Source organism: Bos javanicus, chromosome 16, assembly GCF_032452875.1.
Source record: "Bos javanicus breed banteng chromosome 16, ARS-OSU_banteng_1.0, whole genome shotgun sequence".
In the NCBI taxonomy this organism is placed as follows: Eukaryota; Metazoa; Chordata; class Mammalia; order Artiodactyla; family Bovidae; genus Bos; species Bos javanicus.
The window spans coordinates 13,770,708-13,789,110 of NC_083883.1; the positions used below are offsets into that span (position 1 = coordinate 13,770,708).

The 18,403-nt window shown below is 37.0% G+C and overlaps 1 protein-coding gene and 1 long non-coding RNA gene across 3 annotated transcripts in view; one reads left to right on the forward strand and one right to left on the reverse strand.

Moving 5' to 3' along the window:
- The window catches only part of RGS18 (regulator of G protein signaling 18), a 31,798-nt gene that overhangs the window by 11,144 nt on the left and 2,251 nt on the right, over positions 1-18,403 (reverse strand). The window lies entirely within an intron of this gene.
- Positions 16,831-18,403, forward strand: part of LOC133227575 (uncharacterized) — a 179,648-nt gene continuing 178,075 nt past the window's right edge. The window contains exon 1 of the long non-coding RNA XR_009729877.1: positions 16,831-17,774. This is a non-coding gene — a long non-coding RNA (uncharacterized LOC133227575). The remainder of the gene's footprint in view (positions 17,775-18,403) is intronic.

An 18,403-nucleotide genomic window follows, 5' to 3' on the forward strand; every position in this document is an offset into this window, starting at 1 on the left:
CAACACTTCAAGACAATGAACATGGTGATGACTTTCAGAAATCATCTCTAGCTCAGATCTCTTTCCTGAGCTCCAAGCTTATATTACCTGGTAAACACCTTCACTGAATTTCCCACCAAAATAATCACATCACAGCTGAATTCATTATCTTCACCCCAAAGCTTCCCAGAATGTTTCCATTTAATGGCACCATCAACTCAACATCATAACCCACAACCTTGATATCCTCACAGATCCCCATTTTTTCTTCTCAACCCAATTGATAATCATATCTTGTCAGCTTATTATCTCCTTCATATATCGTACATCTCTCTTTTAAAATATTTAATTATTTATTTTATTTGGTTGTGCTGGGTTTTAGTTGTGACATGTGAAATCTTTAGTTGAATGTGAGAACTCTTAGTTGCTGTATGTGGGATCTAGTTCCCTGACCAGGGAATAAACCCAGGCCCCCTGCATTGGGAGCACAGGCTCTCAGCCATTGGACCACCAGGAGAGTCCACCTGTCTTTTCATTTTAATGCAATCTGGAATTACCTTTATTCAGATCAGGATCATCTTTTACATAGCTAATTTTAACTACCTCCTGTCAATAATTGATGATTCTATCTCCAGTCTTCTCTTGCTTCCTTCTCTCCCAACCCTCCACTTTCTTAGTTTATTATCCACATTCTAGTCAGTAATATCTTTCTAGAGTACAAGTTTAAATATGTTTCTTCACTGTTTAAAATTTCCCAGAAATGCCTTAATCTCTTTCCACTATCTTTTTCACACTTTAAACTCCAAGCATAGTGAAATAACTTAGAGTTCCACTCATGTGCCATGTTCCCACATGTCTTTACCTTCTATTGGAAACATTTTCCCTTCCTACTCCAATTTTACAAATCAGATTTCATCAGGTTAGTCTGTATCAGCCATTGAAGTTTAAATCTGGAAAGATTTCACCAGTCTCTCAAGGGTAGGTTGGGTGTCCTTCATATATGACTTCCTAGTACACTGGGTAACAAATATTGTGCTGCAGTTGCTTGCTTATTTTTGTTTCTCATTCTATATTATGAGATTTGTGAGAGGAAGATCCTTGTCTTATTTGCCAAAAAAAAAAAAAAAAAAAAAATCCCCAGCATGAAGAAAACACTCAATTTTTACTTACTAAAAGAAATAAGCCATAGTTGAATACAAAGGAAAAGTACAAAATTTCATTAAAAATACAAAAGTTCTAGGGTATGTTTTTGTTTATTTAGTGAAATAGAATACTTTTAAAAGAAATTGTCAGAGCCAGGAAACATTAAACAGCAATAAACAAACAAACAAACAAAAAAAACACAAAGAATCTTGTCCAATTATAAATATAGACACCCAAAATATGAAATTAACAATATACTATTCATTTAAGAAGTCAATCCTTATTTTAGCGTGATGCCTTTAAACATTTAATTTATGTTCTAATTTCAAGCTTGTCAAGCAAAAATCTTATTACGGTTTGGCTCCTTTCTTGAGTGCACAGAAGAGAAGTGGCTACCAGTGACAGTTTTATTTCTGAATCTATATTATTAAGTTGGACCTCAGCCTCATGAGTTTTGCCAAAGCGAGCCTCTACTGAGTATTGGGTCCTTCTTAACATGCTAATATTCAAGTCTGCAAGGTTAGATTTTTGTGGAAAATGCCAGCCTTTGTGGCTTCAGATAAGTTGACAAGACTTCATGGAGGTATACAACTCCATTTGGGATATCACTGGGTTATAAGCATATTCCCAATTTTTTTTTGTCAACTATTTTATTAAATAAAATTTTTTTCATCCCAAATTTCTCTCCAAGCAACTCATTAATTTATTGAGAAAAAAATATTTATTGAATGCTAAGTATTTCCTGGACACTGATCTAGGTTTTGGAGATCCAGTAGTGCTGAAAATGTTTCATCATATTGGGACTTGAACGCATGTGCCAGAATTTGAACTGGACCAAAACCCTGCTTGGGACTCTAACTCACATAGCTGGGACTCAAACCCAGCCAAAACTCACAGTAATGAAACTTGGGTTCTTGTTGTCTTATCACAGTGATAGGTAAGAAGTGGATTTGTTCAGAAACACACTCCACAGATAGCATGGGCCATCACAGAGGGTGAGTGAGCTTGTGAAATGTGGTGTGGTTAGCTTTTATGGGCTGGCTAATTTCATAGGATAGTGAGTGGGATGCAGAGGGAGAACTGACTCATTAGAAAAGACCCTGATACTGGTAAAGATTGAAGGCAGGAGGAGAAGGGGACAACAGAGGATGAGATGGTTGGATGGCATCACCAACTCGCTGGATATGAATTTGAGCAAGCTCAGGGAGTTGGTGATGGTCAGGGAAGCCTGGCATGCTGCAGTCTATGGGGTCTCAAAGAATTGGACATGATTGAGTGATTGAACTGAACTGAACAGAATGAGTGGGTGGGTTATTCCAACTCTTTTAGGAAAGGGGTGGAGATTTTCAGGAGTTGGGTCACTGGCACTTTTTGGTCTTTTGATGGTGCCTTGGAACTGTCATGGTGCCTCTGGCTGTGTCATTTAGCTTGCTGATTGAGGGATTAAGGTCTAGTTGAAGTTGACTTGTCTGCCATCTTGGACGCATTTGATTCTTATTGGTTTTCGTGGTGTCCTCAGGCTTTGTCGTTCTTTCAAAAGTTGTGCACTGCCCCCTTCCCTCCTGTTTCAGTACCCAGTAGACAAAATCCTTGCTTTGATTTTTAAACTAGAGTCTCACCTTAAATAGAAAGAGATATTGCATTCAAACTATAAAAATAAAGAGGGCCATAATAGAGTAAAAAGAATCAAGTTTGCCTTTTGACAGCATATAACCATAAAACTTATGGATGGCATCACCAACTCAATGGACATGAGTTTGAGTAAACTCCGGGAATTGGTGATGGACAGGGAAGCCTGGCATGCTGCGGTCCATGGGGTTGCAAAGAGTCAGACACAACTGAGTGACTGGACTGAACTGAACTGAACTGAGCAATAAAACTAGACAAAATATCAAAACAGTCATTTTCACAGAGTGTAACTGGCAACAAGGCCTGGGAGCAGTATGAGAAGAGAAACATATGAAGTGACCTATAGTTTTGCTCTGCCTTTTTACCTGAGAGTACATATAAGGCTGGAATGGATGCAGATGGAGCTCAACAAAGTTAAAAATCTTGTTGAGGAGGCAGAAATGAGTTTGGGGGTCATAATATGTTTGGAATTTATGGGTCGGTCAAGGTAGTAAGGAAAAAAAAAAAAGAAATCTGCAAAGGGTTCCTGGACGTCTACATGCAGGTTCTCTGCCGATTCTTGGCTGAGGGTCACACTGTGCATGGGCAGGGTAAACTCTGTGAAGCCCAGAAGAGTGTAGCGGCTGAGAGGTGAATGGAGATCAGGAATTTGTGTAGGTATGGGAGGCTAGAATTCTGACCCAGCCATAATGGAGACACCCCACAAAGGTCATGTTTTTGTCTAAATACTTTGCCTAAAGGCAAAGTCTTTGTCCTCAAACTAATATACATTGAAAAGAGATTGGTTCTAAAGATCTATCTGATCAGAAATAATCAAGGGGACCCACCAGTGATTTAATCAGAAAAATAATCTAACAGCATAATCTAAGACAGCGTAATCTAGACTCCTATACCTTCCTCCTTGCTCATATGCAATAAATACTTATTAGGAATGCAAGTAATATCTAATGTGGCCTATTATTAATAACAAAAATAGTCAAGAGAAATTGACCACAAAGTATCTCAAATTTGGATATTGGACTTAGGATGTTATAAAAGCTATTATTAATATGTTGAAGAATGTAAAGTTTAAAAAAGACACAATCAGTGGATAGATGCAAAATGCAGCAGAGAAACTTATATAGAAAACTGGAAATTATAGAACTAAAAATGGAAATTATAGAACTAAAATGGAAATTATAGAACTAAAATGGAAAATATTTGAAGGAAAAAATTCATGGGATGGGTGTTGTAACAGATTAAAGACTGCCTGAAAAGATCAGTAGACCCAGAAGATAAGTAGGTAGAAATTATTTAATCTAAGGATAGTAGGAAATTTTCACAATTAGAGATATAGATTTTAATTTTATCCACCCATAAATTTATAGAACAAGTAGAATGTCAATGAGAATATATAAAACCTGAACATTATCAACTAAATTGACCTAACTGACAACTATACAACATTCTACCAAACACATCTTTTCAAATAAATGAGGAAGATTATCCAAGATGGAAAACAAGCTAGGATATAAAATGAATTTAAATAAACTTCAAAAAATTGATATCTTACAAAGTATGTCCTTTGCCCATAAGGGTTTTAATCAAAATCAACTGGTAACATAACTATAAAAGTCCCCAAATATTTGGAATAAAGTGATACATGTAAATAATTTATAGGTCAAAGAAGAAATCACAAGAGAAATTACAAACTATTGAATTATTATAAAAATACAGCACATCAAAATTTGTGGAATACAGTTTAAACTGTATTTATAGGGAAATTTACTGCATGAAATGCTGTACTTTACTAAAAAAATATGGTCCAAGTTTCTACTTTAAGAAGCTTGAAAACCAAGAGCAGATTAAGACCTCTATAAGTAGAAGGAAAAATTCATAAAAACATAGCAGAAGTCTATATAAAAGAAAACAAAGCACAGAGAAAATTTACAATGCTGGAAGTTCTTTCAAAACAGAACCCCAAGTGAGGCTGTTTAATAGTAGGAAGCAAATGAGTGGTATTATCACAGAATCTTAGAGATATTACAATGACAGTAATTATTATGAATGATTTTATGTCAATAAATGTAATTTAAAATGGGAATATTATTTAAAAAATACCTATCCAAACTGACAGTGAAGTGGAAAATATGCAGCTCTAATTAATAAATAGATCTTTATAATAAAGATCTCTCCCCTCCCCCTCAAAAACAATCTTTGGGCCCAGATTTGGTGAATTTCATCACAAATGTAAGAAAAAAAATATTATAATCTTCCAGAAAACAGTGGAGGGATAAATAATTTCCTTCTTATTTTAAGAGGAGAGAATAATTTTTAATACCAAAACTTAAAATTATAACATGAATACCACCCCAGAAATAAAAATTAAGAAAGGAAAAGAAAATTATAGACCAATGATCATAGTCATAAAGATTGTGAACAAAACATTATAGTCAAATTCAGCAATTTAAAGAGGTAGAAGCATATATTCTAGCATTAAGGCTAAAAAAATTGTGAAGTAAATGATAGCTTTCTTTGTCTACTCAATTCATTCTCAACTTATATTCATTTCTTCTATTCATTGGTCTCTAGAAGTATTCTTCATGATCCGTGGTTATTTGTAATATAATAAGTTCCATACAGAGTGAAGCAAGAAAAATGGATATGGTAGAATTATGGCCATAGCTAAAAGGGTTTGCATTTATAACATGTTCAGAGGTTTTGAGGGCTGAGTGCTGTTTATATGCATGACTACATTTAGTATTTACAACAGATGTCTGGAATATATCCTACGTTCATTTACATAGCTGAGGAAACTGATATTCATATAAATACAATTGTCCCAGATCTCACTTTTCAAACAAACGTATTGTAGAAGTGTAACTTTTTCAAGAAGGCTACATTTTCTGTCAGAGGTAGAGCGACGGTCCTCCAAGAAGTCCATGCCCTAATTCTCAGAACCTGTGAATATGTTACCTTACTGTGGAGAAAACGCTTTGCTAATTAAGATTAAGGACCTTGAAAGAGGGGAATTATCATGAATTATCCAGGCAGACCCAACCTAATCATTCAATCCTTAAAAGTAGAAGAGGGGAGGGAGGAGGGTTCAGGATGGGGAACACATGTATACCTGTGGTGGATTCATTTTGATATTTGGCAAAACTAATACAATTATGTAAAGTTTAAAAATAAAATAAAATTAATTAAAAAAAAAAAAGTAGAAGAGGGGGGCAGAAAAGTGGACCAGGGAGGTACAGTATAAGAAGCACTGCCACTGCCCTTTAAGATGGAAGAAGATGTTCCCAAGCCAAAGAATGTGATGGCTTCCAGAAGGTGAAGAGGACCTTAATTTAGAGCAGGATTAAGGAGACATTGGTCCAAAATTTCAAAGAACTGAGTTCTGTCGGGAACCCACGTGAGTAGGAAAGGGATTCTCAGCTAGACCTTCGGAAAATAACAAAAGTGTGCTGACACCTTGATTGTTTTCTAGTGAGGTTCATGCTACACTCCTGACCTACAAAACTACAAGATAATACATTTGTGTTAAGTCCCTAAAGTTGCCATAATTTGTTATAGCAGCCACAGGAAAGGAATGCAGTCTTCAAATCATGTGTTATATATCACCATGTATTTCTCCTATATCTGGAACTTGTCCTCTTTGGCATGAAGCACTTTTTTAATGTTGAAAGCAACTGTGTGATTATGTTAGAGATCCAGAAACTTAACGTGAGAAATCAGTAGCCAGAAGTGACACAACCTACAGACGTTCCCTCTTAGGTATGGGATCTCTCCAACCACTACCGTAATGGAGGAGCCATGTGGGCCTCTTCTACTCCATGGCTCCTTCCATTGGTGTTTGCACTGGGATAAGGGGGGAGTCTGCCATTTCTTTCCCTCAGTAAATTGATCCTGAGCACCAGATGTTAGTGGCTAAACTTTACTGAAAAAACTAGGAAGACAGGCAAAGGTCAGTCTCCATGAGAATTTGTGAAGGCATCCTAGGACTGACATACAACCCAGAGCTTGTCCAGTGATTAGATGCTAGTAAGATAATTCCTAGTCAAGCACAACTGTCTTAGGAGGCCTTAGTGCTTAAGTGCTTCCTGGATAAGTCAACAAATTCTAGTCGCTGAAAAGAAGGAAGAACAATCAATGTTGGTGATATTGAACTACTCTTTTTCTTACTTTTCTGGCACAGTTAGTGTTTGATTTTCAAGATTTATTTCTCTTGCTGAGTAGTGTGATTTGGTCAGAATGTAGCAGGGACATATAAGTGGATAATGATTCCTTAAAGCATTTTGATAGATTTTCCCCAGATACCTAAAAATGTGTATATTTCAGAGTAAAGTTAATGATTTACCTCTGTTTTAATTATTTTTAAGCCAAAAATAGCTGTTAAAGTGAACACAGGGGGTCAAATGTGCGGGTTCTATCCTGGCTTGGTGACCCATTAGCATTTATAGGGTCTGTGATTCTTTAGTGTGTTCTGATTTGATTATCCTTTCCACAATTCCTTTCTCTGTCTGAAGCTCAGTACCTGAATGTCTGAAAAAGCAGTTTGAGTCATTATTATTGTGGATGATTACATTCCTTTAATTTTTGAAAACTACCATTACAGCAGCAACCTTTCAAGACTTCGGGTAAAGCTGGAGCCCCAGGCTGATGACTTTAGAAAAGAGGCTGAATAAGCATCATTTGGCTGCTGGTTGGCAACAGCTTGAAAACTTCTTTCTGTTCTATTTACATGACTAGAAAGATAGTTTTGTTTCACAATCTCTGGTTTTACTTTCTGTCCCTTTTCCCCCTTCATCTCTAATGATCCTAGAGAGACTAAGGCACAACAGGCCTTTCAACCCCTAAATAAAAACTGCAACAGAATATTGGCAACGTTAGGTGTGTGAAAGCAAAACCACAACATACACAACCATCTGTAGACCAATTGGCTCAACCCAAACTTTAGACAATTACTTAGTCATGCCCCAGCTTTTGGCCAGAACTTTAAAAAAAAATATTGAGAATTCCCCTTGATGGATTTTTAATGTAACCAAAAACCACTGCTTACCACCCATACTTCCTTCCTCTTTCAAATTTCTAAAATACTTGCCCTTTTGTCCTCCAACTAACATCCACTGTTTACTGGATGGAATACTAAATATATGTACTCTCTTAATTTATCTCTCATAATTATCTACATTCTTTGCATTTTTAATAGATTTCTGAAATTTCTTATTTGCTTGGTGACTGCTATAAAGTAGATTTCCAAGGAGAATCCCTTGACTAGCTATCAGGAAAGACAGCAAAATGATTGTGAGAACATGTTCAGGTAACTCTAAGAAAGCAAAAGTGGTTACGTGGAAAAGTGCAATCGGATTTTGCAAAGCCTGTCACTGGGTAGTATTGCTCTGTGTTCCTGGTGTAGACACTGCTTCTTCCCCTTTTGTTCCTAACCACTCCTCTGTTACTATTTAAATGGAAATTAAAACAAAGTTAGCAAATAAAATGCCTTACAACAGAATGGTCTGTCCCAGGTCAGATCTAGATTGGAGAGAGGCAACTAAGAATATGTTTTATTGGGTTTATGAATAAAGGTACTTTGACCTCAGTGAAGGGAAAGACTTTTTTGCATTTTATTCTATCCATATGTCACATGTAAGCATGGACTAATCAGTTTTTAAATACTGGATTATTCTTAAAGCCAGTTGATAAATGACTGTGACAATTTTAGGAGGAAATGGCTATTACTTTTCTTATTAATAAATCTCAAGCATAATAAACTGTTTTTTATATTGACACCTAAAGGGGATCATCCATATGCCAGACAACTGAAAGTGTTACTCATTAAAAATAACTTCCTTCATCTATCTCTTAATTATTTGTGAAACACCTAGTATGAACCTGAAAACTGTAATATAAACTGAAAAGGCAATGATATTAATTATAGCAGCTGCAAGTTTTGAGTCTTTTATAAGTTATTGCTGCATTGCTGTGTGCCTTTGATTAGGGAAGTTCCAGTTAATTTTTTAAAATTTATTTATCTTTTTGTTGAAGGATAATTGCTTACAGAATTTTGTTGTTTCCTGTCAAACTTAAATATGAATCAGCCATTAGTTCAGTTCAGTTCAGTTGCTCAGTCACGTCCGACTCTTTGCGACCCCATGAATCGCAGCACGCCAGGCCTCCCTGTCCATCACCAACTCCCAGAGTTCACTCAGACTCATGTCCATCGAGATGGTAATGCCATCCAGCCATCTCATCCTCTGTCATCCCCTTCTTCTCCTGCCCCCAATCCCTCCCACCATCAGAGTCTTTTCCAATGAGTCAACTCTTCACATGAGGTGGCCAAAGTACTGGAGTTTCAGCTTCAGCATCATTCCCTCCAAAGAAATCCCAGGGCTCATCTCCTTCAGAATGGACTGGTTGGATCTCCTTGCAGTCCAAGGGACTCTCAAGAGTCTTCTCCAACACCACAGTTCAAAAGCATCAATTCTTTGGTGCTCAGCCTTCTTCACAGTCCAACTCTCACATCCATACATGACCACAGGAAAAACCATAGCCTTGACTAGATGGACCTTTGTTGGCAAAGTAATGCCTCTGCCTTTGAATATGCTATCTAGGTTGGTCATAATAATTTCATGGCTGCAATCACCATCTGCCATGATTTTGGAGCCCAAAAAATAAAGTCTGACACTGTTTCCACTGTTTCCCCATCTATTTCCCATGAAGTGATGGTACCAGATGCCATGATCTTCATTTTCTGAATGTTGAGCTTTAAGCCAACTTTTTCACTCGCCACTTTCACTTTCATCAAGAGGCTTTTTAGTTCCTCTTCACACTCTGCCATAAGGGTGGTGTCATCTGCATATCTGAGGTTATTGATACTTCTCCCGGCAGTCTTGTTTCCAGCTTGTGCTTCTTCCAGCCCAGCATTTCTCATGATGTACTCCGCATAGAAGTTAAATAAGCAGGGTGACAATATACAGCCTTGATGTACTCCTTTTCCTATTTGGAACCAGTCTGTTGTTCCATGTCCAGTTCTAACTGTTTCTTCCTGACCAGCATACAGATTTCTCAAGAGGCAGGTCAGGTGGTCTGGTATTCCCATATCTTTCAGAATTTTCCACAGTTTATTGTGATCCACACAGTCAAAGGCTTTGGCATAGTCAATAAAGCAGAAATAGATGTTTTTCTGAAACTCTCTTGCTTTTTCGATGATGCAGCAGATGTTGCCAATTTGATCTCTGGTTCCTCTGCGTTTTCTAAAATGGTCTTGGACATCTGGAAGTTCACGGTTCATGTATTGCTGAAGCCTGGCTTGGAGAATTTTGAGCATTACTTTACTAGTGTGTGAGATAAGTGCAATTGTGTGGTAGTTTGAGCATTCTTTGGCATTGCCTTTCTTTGGGATTGGAATGAAAACTGACCTTTTCCAGTCCTGTGGCCACTGCTGAGTTTTCCAAATTTGCTGGCATATCACAGCATCATCTTCCAGGATTTGAAATAGCTCAACTGGAATTCCATCACCTCCACTAGCTTTGTTCATAGTGATGCTTTCTAAGGCCCACTTGACTTCACATTCCAGGATGTCTGGCTCTAGATGAGTGATCACACCATCGTGATTATCTAGGTGTACATTTATCCCCTCCCTTTTGAACCTCCCTCCCACCTCTCTCCCCATCCCACCGCTCTAGGTTGATACAGAGCCCCTGTTTGAATTTTCTGAGCCATACAGCAAATCCCCGTTGGCTATCTATTTTACATATTGTAATGTAAGTTTCCACATTACTCTTTCCATACATCTCACCCTCTCCTCCCCTCTCTCCATGTCCATAAGTGTATTCTTTATGTCTGTTTCTCCATTACTGCCCTGTAAATAAATTCTTCAGTACCATTTTTGTAGATTCTGTGTATATGCACTAGAATAGGATATTTACCTTTCTCTTTCTGACTTACTTCATTTTGTATAATAGGTTGTGGGTTCATCCACCTTATTGGAACTGACTCAAAGGCATTCCTTTTTATGGCTGATTAATATTCCATTGTGTAAATGTATAATTTCTTTATCCATTGATCTGTCAATGGACATCTAGGTGGCTTCCATGTTCTAGCTATTGTAAATAGTTCTGCAATGAAAATGGGATACATGTGTCTTTTTTGATTTTGGTTTTTCAGTGTACATGCCTAGGAGTGGGATTGCTGGGTCACATGGTGGTTTTTTTCCTAGTTTTTTAAGGAATCTCCATACTGTCTTCCATAGTGGCTGTATCAATTTACATTTCCACCAACCGTGCAAGAGTGTTCATTTTTCCACACCTTCTGCAGCATTTCTTGTTTGTAGACTTTTTGATGATGGCCATTCTGACCAGTGTGAGGTGATATCTCATTGTAGTTTTGATTTGCATTTCTCTAATAAAGAGTGATATTGAGCATCTTTTCATGTGTTTGTTAGCCATCTGTATGTCTTCACTGGAGAAATGTCTCTTTAGGTCTTTTTTCCACTTTTTGATTAGGTTGTTTGTTTTTCTGGTATTGAGTTGTATGCTCTGCTTGTATATTTTAGAAATTAATCCTTTGTCAGTTGTTTCATTTGCTATTATTATTTTCTCCCATTCTGAGGGTTGTCTTTTCACCTTGCTTATAGTTTCCTTTACTATGCAAAAGGTTTGAGTTTAATCAGGTCCCATTTGTTTACTTTTGTTTTTATTTACATTATTCTAGGAGATGGGTCATAGAAGATCTTGCTTTGATTTATGCCATCGAGTGTTCTGCCTATATTTTCCTCTAAGAATTTTATAGTTTCTGGTCTTATATTTAGCTCTTTAATCCATTTTGTGTTAAGAGTAAGTCCTGTTCTACCCATTTATACAGATGAAGAAGCTGAAGTTCAGAGAGTTAAGTTGCCCTGAATCTTACAGGTAGAGAAAGATGGTACAAGGGTTTGAACTTAGGTATATTTGGATTACAGTTATAGAACATTTATCACTCAAGTGCATAAAACAACAAAGTCTTGACTGTTGAGGAATATGGAGATTAACAGACAAGACAGACATGTATAGACCAATGACTAAGGAAGGAAAATTGCAGGGGTGACTAACTCTGGTGTGTGTGTGTGTGTGTGTGTGTGTGTGTGTGTGTGCGTGCGCGCGCACATGCGCGTGCTCAGCCATGTCTGACTCTTTGCAACCCATGGACTGTAGACCACCAAGCTCCTCTGCCAAGGGATTTTCCCAGCAAGAATATTAGAGTGTGTTGCCATTTCCTTCTCCAGGGGATCTTCCCCACCCAGGGATCTAACCCATGTCTCCTGCATTAACAGGCAGATTCTTTGACACTGCACCACCTGGGGAACCAAATTGCTTAAGATTGTTTTAGAAGTTTTCCGGAAATAACATAAGTGCTACTTAAATATCGTCCTTTAGGAATCCACAGAACACGAATGAGTGTTAGCTCTGCACAGCCACTGTGCTTTGAAATATCATCCAGAGCCCTTTGTTACACTACTTGGTCTTGAGCTTGACACAGACATTGGAAATGAAGTCACAGCATTAACATTAGGAAAAGCGCTGTGTGCTGTAAGTGCTTGTGGTGAGTTAATCAAGAGTGAATGGATTTTGTTGGCATAATACGAACATAATAGGGATGAATAAATACTAAATAGAGAAACAAATTAATGATGAATTAGAAGAAAGTTCATTTATTTAAAACTTTAAGTAAGTGACTTTTTAAATGATTATACACCATGTTGTGCAGGATTATCCCAGCATACTGGTTATTTCCTGTTTCTCTAGGCACTTAGAGCAGCTGCATGAAGTCAGGTCACAATGGAACCATTTCTCACACAGAAGCAATAACTTACTAAAGAGTTATTCAGGAAGAAGCAGTGGTGATGCATCTGCCAAAAGTGCTTGATAGAACCTGGGATTAGAATTTACCCTGGAAGAAGCTGGCTCAGTGTGTCATACAAACAAAATGCTTGTAATTGCATGCTTCTAAATTGAAACTCTGGCATCTGTTGGAGTATTTTTCTGATGCCAAGAAACCAAATGAAACAAAAAGTCAAGAAACTGAAGCTGAAAACCCAAGTACAGTGTAATACGCTAAGAACTAGGTTACCTTGCTTCTCCTTTGATATTTGGCTTGTGACCTGCCACAGAATGTTGTGGTTACTTTTGCAATATTGTTGTTATTTGTGTGGTCCATTTATAATTTAGACTGGACTTTACCTTTTGTTTTTGGTGAGATCAAGTAACTGCTTGTTTGTTATAGGTCAGCTTGATTCAGAAATGTAACTTTGCAGAACCGTGGAATCTCTTATCTTGCAGAACACCAGTAACTGAAAATTGGGAAGGGCAGCTTGAAAAACCACAAGGTGAAAAGTATAAGTGCTCATTTCCTTGCCCAAAGGAGAAGTGAGCATTTCCTTGTAGCCTTTACTCAAAGTCAGTGATACGTATATTCCACAGTATAATCAGCTCATATTTTTGAATCAAAGGGGTGAAATGATTTACATATTCTACTTTTATCTTATCTTGTTATGAATTATTCTCAAAACGAAGTTTAGTATAATCACAATTTAGGGTGCAAAAAGTCCAAGCCAATACTTGTTAATAAAAAGGCTAAAAAAATTGGTATTATTTGTAGTGGCTGGAAAAAAGGAAATAAACAGACAGGTTTTTCTTTTTAAATTGATAGATACTCCCTTCACAAGAAATAAACTTCTATTTCAAATATTAAGTATCAAGTATATGAGATGGTTAGAAAATCTTTCCATAATCAATCACTCTTTCATGTTCTAGATGTATGTCTATAAAATCCTGCAAAACTTCTGATAAAGTTTATCAGCAGTTAAAGTTCAAACTCTAACCTGTTACCTTCTCCAAATCTTTTTTCCCCCTCTACTTCTGATAGATAAAAAGCACTGTTATGTTCCTATTAATACAGAACAAAATCTAGGGGTCTTTGGCTCATCCTTTTTGTTCATCTGTTTCTTCACCATTTCACTCTACAACATCTATACACATTCAGTCAGTCAAGTTCATCCATTTTCTTTCCAAAATGGCCCTTGCTGCTATTTCACTTCAGTGAAATACTGTGAATTTTCAGTGAAATTCAGTGAAACGCTGCTGCTAAGTCACTTCAGTCGTGTCCGACCCTGTGTGACCCCATAGACGGTAGCCCACCAGGTTCCCCCGTCCCTGGGATTCTCCAGGCAAGAACACTGGAGTGGGTTGCCATTTCCTTCTCCAACGCATGAAAGTGAAAAGTGAAGGGGAGTCGCTCAGTCATGCCCAACTCTTCGCAACCCAATGGACTGCAGCCCATCAGGCTCCTCCGTCCATGGGATTTGCCAGGCAAGAGTACTGGAATGGGGTGCCATTGCCTTCTCAACCTTGAGGTTAACTTTGACATTTGTAACAGCCTTGTATGTAGTCCTTAAAATATGCATAGAATTCTACCTTTCTGTCCATCAGAGTAAGCCTTCTAACTAGCAAACTCTTCTGAAATTTGTTCACAACTTGAACAAATTCTAATGTGTCTGTTCACTGCTCTGCCTCAATGAAAGAGACCTGCTTGCTCTCCTAGGTTACATTCAAATTGCTTATTTCTCTGGTCTTTTTCCTGCCTTTTTCTCTACTTAAAAATAACCTTTTCCCTCTGCCTGTTGAAATCTTGCACACATCTACATAATTTCCATTTAATGATTTTCTAAAGCCTACATGAAACACTGTGAGTTCTATAAGCATTTTTAAAAACAATTGTTTTAAAAAATTGTTTTTAAAACAAATTGTTTTAAAAAATTGTCATTTTGCCAATTGTTTTGCACATGATGTTATTCAGCAGCAATGTTTTACTTTCAAAACTGTCTTAAGCAGAACCATATACACATATGCATACAAATACACTTACATGTGTGAGTGTAATATATAAATGTATATAATTTTATTGGAATTTATTGATTTGCTAAGTTCATTTTGGTAACATTTATTTTCATAAAGTCAATAAGTAGAAGACTGATGACTAAATTTGAAACTGATGATTATGAACAACAGATAGTCTGATCCCAGTTTTTGATTGATTGTTTTTCTTAAACTATATCATTGATATATATGAATAGCCTTAAATTACAGATTTTTATGATTTATTTTGCCATTTCAGACAAATCTGTCAATCAACAGGGAAGGCAGGGAAAAATTATACTAATATCTGCATAGAAACACATGAGGAACAGAAGTAAAATTATTTATGGACTGTGTTGTGTTGAATTTACTATATAACATGTTTGAGTCCATTTTTTTCAGATGATCATTTGCTTTTAGGGTAACATTTACAGAAAAGTTGGGAAGCTCAGACAGAGCTACCTCACACCACACCTGCAGTTCCCTCTTATTATTAACATCTTATATTGGTAAGGTACATTTGTTACAATTAATTAACAAATACTGATTCACTATTATTAACTAAAGTCCCTACTTTGATTATATTTCCTTGGATTTTATGTTTTGTGCTTTTTATCAATTTTAAGAGAGTTATAGTTACATTTTAGGAATGAAATTTGAATATAATAGTGGAATTATCAAAATACTCCATGGATTCTTTAGTTTCTGTGGAGCATAGCAAAAACAATGTTCTTTCTGTTTAGTCTTGTCTATTATCTGTCATCCTCAGCCACCCTTTTTCAAATTATGTTTCTCAATAAAGAATTATGTTCTGTCTAGTTCACTAAATAAAATGCACTGTTTAATGCCCCGTGCCTGAGTTGGCTTTCTGCTTGGATGACCTCTTTCTCTCTTTGTCCAGCTAGTGAATTTTTTATTAACCCCCTAAAATCTAACATAAGAACCATCTACTCTATGGCTCCATTCCTTAAAATGCCAATAATTATTCTATTTTGGTTTTAGGATCAGGCATTTTTGTCAAATATTCAAATTTCTCATGTATTTTGTTTTGACTTATCACTTCACTCCCTATTTGACTAATTTAATACATTTCCATTTCCTTTGTATAGATATGACATACAGAATTTGAGAAAACGACACGTTTAACTAAAGGGAAATCCTATAAAATCTGATGAAGTTCTGATGTGTGTGTATGTGTGCGCATGAGTATAGGAACTTTCCTTTTTTGTCTTTCTGGCCTACAGTTAAGTCAATAGAAATGAGCTGAATTTAACCATTGCAACCATGAGACTTTTTATGTGACTATTTTAAGTTTTACAGTTTAATATTACAATAAGATTTGCAATTTAGAAAAACTGGATTTGGGGGACTGATAAAAAGAATACCATTAACATAATTTTTTGCAAGTCCAATATAATTTAATTATCACTTTGATCATGAGCAATAATAGTTCTTCCCACTGAAATTTAACCCTGTAAGTGATGCTAATACAGCTTGGAGTAGGTTGCAAAACACAAAAAGATTATTACAGAAAAAGATGATAATTATTTTTTATAATAACAGAAACCATTTACATTTGAATAGTGTCAAACAGCTATTGGCTTCTTACATATCATTTAATCCTGAGAGAAATTTATTCATATTGGCACTAAAGACATTGCTATCTCCATTTAGAGTTGAGGAAGCTGAATGTAAAAGTGATTAGGAAGCTTAACTAAGGTTATACAACCATTGTGTTACAGGAGAGAAGTGAAGTGAAGTGAAAGTCACTCAGTCATGTCTGACTGTTTGTGATCCCATAGACTATACACTCCATGGAATTCTCCAGGCCAAAATACTGGAGTGGGTAGCCTCTCCATTCTCCAGGGGATCGTCCCAACCCAAGGATCAAACCCAGGTCTCCCACATTGCAGGAAGACTCTTTACCAGCTGAGTCACAAGGGAAGCCCTACAGAAGAGAACCAGAACTCAGATCTCTAAAGGAGCCAGGGACTAACATTTTTCCTAGCAACAGATTTCATTCTATAACTCAAGCACTTAATATTTACCAGGTGATGTGCTGGGTTTGGAGATCCACATATGAAAAGTCATGTTTCCTTACAATAAACATTCAAATTAGGAAAAAAAAAAAAAAAAGTGAATTCATTTCTTTTTTTTTCTTTCCCTGACTAATGAAGAGGCTTAAGGGCTGAGTTGTGCCCAAGTGTTGGAAATAATAGGAGATTAGAAAAAGAAGTAAGTTTTGGGAGTCATGAATTACAAGGAAAGTTTCACACAGGCTGTAATTAGATAAATACCTGAACTCAGTCGCCGTGGAGATGAGAATGGGAGACAAGTTCGACATACATTTGGCAAGAATTTTAACAAAAGTCAAGACGTGACTGGATATTGGGAATGAAGAAAAATGGGTAGTTGAAGAAAAGTGAAAGTGAAAGTGAAGTCGCTCAGTCCTATCCAACTCTTTGCGACCCCGTGGACTGTAGCCCACCAGGCTCCTCCTTCCATGGGATTCTCCAGGCAAGAATACTGGAGTGGGTTGCCATTTCCTTCTCCAGAAGATCTTCCCTACCCAGGGATTGAACCCAGGTCTCCAGCAATGCAGGCAGACGCTTTAAGCTGTTCACATTATTTTTCTCCAAATAGGGAGTGATAGAGCATTACAGTGAAATGAGGGTGGAGTAACACATTAACTTTTTTCAGCATAAGCGTCCCTTCTTACCACGGCTCTCCATCTTCACTGATGACATTCTTGCCTAAACTTAAGCCTTGGTTTCTCTACCTATATTTTTCTTTCTCTGACTCAATATAACAATCCAGAGGCAGAATCTATTTTCATTGGAAGTGGGAGAGTCTTCGGGGATTGTCTGCAGAAATAGGATTCTCTGTCAGTAAACTCAGGAGAACATGAACTAGTTGCCAAAACCTTATAGAGGGTGAACAGTTAGGGATGAGAATACTGCAGGACATGAAGACAGCCTAGACAACGTTGGTTTCAGCGAACAGTGCACAGTACTTGGGGCTGAATTACAAGTACTGAGCTCCCAGCTGACCCAGCAATAGGAGTGCCTGCTTCCAGTAGACACCGCGGATGCGGAAATGACTGACAAGTGCTGTAAACAGTAGTCAGCTGGGACTCATTCAAAGAATGAGGTAAGGAATAGGACTTGGATGTACAAATAAAAGTTGTGGACTAGACGAAACCCGTGGCTATTTGGCAGTGATAAAGCGTTGCTTTTTAAGCAGACTCTGCGTGATTTAGCGTGAGGAAACAATAAACCCTGTGTTTTTTTAACCTCATTGCCTACTTAGCTCAACCTGTCAATTTTCCTACCTGAAAGAAATCTGAATAAAGGTAAGAAAAAAATTGCTTACTCACCTGCTGCCTTAGGAAAGTTGACTCTTAAAAAGTAGCAATTCTGGCAGCCTGTTCTTAACCCTTACTTGAACAAACTCAGGATTTGTCCTTACTTTCCATCTCATCTACAAAGCTCCACCTTAAATGCCCACCTAAACCTCAGCTCCTCTGCAAAATTCTGATGACTGATTCAACCAGTGAATATTTATGAAATTAAACAACATCTCTTCTCATGAAGGTTTCTAAAATGTTCATCAAGAGTATTTTTTGATCACTTAACAATAAAAATAACATAGATAGTATGGGATTTAATAAAACCAAGTTTCTCATGCACAAATGATAAACACTGAAAATTTTTATTCATCCAGTGGATGAAACTGGATGAAACTATCCATCCAGCACCAAGAAATATTTCATCCACAAA